Below are 2,685 nucleotides of genomic sequence, written 5' to 3'. Positions count from 1 at the left end.
ACAGGTACCTCATAATGTACAAGTACCTCATAATGTACAAGTACCTCATATTGTACAAGTACCTCATAATGTACAGGTACCTCATAATGTACAAGTACCTCATAATGTACAAGTACCTCATATTGTACAAGTACCTCATAATGTACAAGTACCTTATAATGTACAAGTACCTCATAATGTACAGGTACCTCATAATGTACAAGTACCTCATAATGTACAAGTACCTCATAATGTACAAGTACCTCATATTGTACAAGTACCTCATAATGTACAAGTACCTCATAATGTACAGGTACCTCATAATGTACAAGTACCTCATAATGTACAGGTACCTCATAATGTACAGGTACCTCATAATGTACAAGTACCTCATAATGTACAAGTACCTCATATTATACAAGTACCTCATAATGTACAAGTACCTCATAATGTACAAGTACCTCATAATGTACAAGTACCTCATAATGTACAAGTACCTCATATTGTACAAGTACCTCATAATGTACAAGTACCTCATATTGTACAAGTACCTCATAATGTACAAGTACCTCATATTGTACAAGTACCTCATAATGTACAAGTACCTCATAATGTACAGGTACCTCATAATGTACAAGTACCTCATAATGTACAAGTACCTCATAATGTACAAGTACCTCATAATGTACAGGTACCTCATAATGTACAAGTACCTCACATTGTACAAGTACCTCATAATGTACAAGTACCTCATATTATACAAGTACCTCATAATGTACAAGTACCTCATATTGTACAAGTACCTCATAATGTACAAGTACCTCATATTATACAAGTACCTCATAATGTACAAGTACCTCATATTATACAAGTACCTCATATTATACAAGTACCTCATAATGTACAAGTACCTCATATTATACAAGTACCTCATAATGTACAAGTACCTCATATTATACAAGTACCTCATATTATACAAGTACCTCATAATGTACAAGTACCTCATATTATACAAGTACCTCATAATGTACAAGTACCTCATAATGTACAAGTACCTCATATTATACAAGTACCTCATAATGTACAAGTACCTCATAATGTACAAGTACCTCAGGATATACAGGTACCTCATATTGTACAAGTACCTCATATTATACAAGTACCTCATATTATACAAGTACCTCATAATGTACAAGTACCTCATATTATACAAGTACCTCATATTATACAAGTACCTCATAATGTACAAGTACCTCATATTGTACAAGTACCTCATAATGTACAAGTACCTCATATTATACAAGTACCTCATAATGTACAAGTACCTCATATTATACAAGTACCTCATAATGTACAAGTACCTCATAATGTACAAGTACCTCATATTATACAAGTACCTCATATTATACAAGTACCTCATAATGTACAAGTACCTCATAATGTACAAGTACCTCATAGTGTACAAGTACCTCATAATGTACAAGTACCTCATATGATACAAGTACCTCATATGATACAAGTACCTCATAATGTACAAGTACCTCATATTATACAAGTACCTCATAATGTACAAGTACCTCATATTATACAAGTACCTCATATTATACAAGTACCTCATATTATACAAGTACATCATAATGTACAAGTACCTCATATTATACAAGTACCTCATAATGTACAAGTACCTCATAATGTACAAGTACCTCATATTATACAAGTACCTCATATTATACAAGTATCTCATATTGAAGTACCTCATATTATACAAGTACCTCATAATGTACAAGTACCTCATATTATACAAGTACCTCATAATGTACAAGTACCTCATAATGTACAAGTACCTCATATTATACAAGTACCTCATAATGTACAAGTACCTCATAATGTACAAGTACCTCATATTATACAAGTACCTCATAATGTACAAGTACCTCATATTATACAAGTACCTCATAATGTACAAGTACCTCATATTATACAAGTACCTCATAATGTACAAGTACCTCATAATGTACAAGTACCTCATATTATACAAGTACCTCATATTATACAAGTACCTCATAATGTACAAGTACCTCATAATGTACAAGTATCTCATATTGAAGTACCTCATATTATACAAGTACCTCATATTATACAAGTACCTCATAATGTACAAGTACCTCATATTGTACAAGTACCTCATAATGTACAAGTACCTCATATTATACAAGTACCTCATAATGTACAAGTACCTCATATTATACAAGTACCTCATAATGTACAAGTACCTCATATTGTACAAGTACCTCATATTGTACAAGTACCTCATAATGTACAAGTACCTCACATTGTACAAGTACCTCATAATGTACAAGTACCTCATAATGTACAAGTACCTCATATTATACAAGTACCTCATAATGTACAAGTACCTCATAATGTACAAGTACCTCATAATGTACAAGTACCTCACATTGTACAAGTACCTCATATTGTACAAGTACCTCATAATGTACAAGTATCTCATATTGAAGTACCTCATATTATACAAGTACCTCATAATGTACAAGTACCTCATAATGTACAAGTATCTCATATTGAAGTACCTCATATTATACAAGTACCTCATAATGTACAAGTACCTCATATTGAAGTACCTCATATTATACAAGTACCTCATAATGTACAAGTACCTCATATTATACAAGTACCTCATAATGT

Source organism: Pseudoliparis swirei, chromosome 24 (assembly GCF_029220125.1).
Source record: "Pseudoliparis swirei isolate HS2019 ecotype Mariana Trench chromosome 24, NWPU_hadal_v1, whole genome shotgun sequence".
NCBI lineage: Eukaryota > Metazoa > Chordata > Actinopteri > Perciformes > Liparidae > Pseudoliparis > Pseudoliparis swirei.
Note: the sequence above shows the minus strand (reverse complement) of the source record.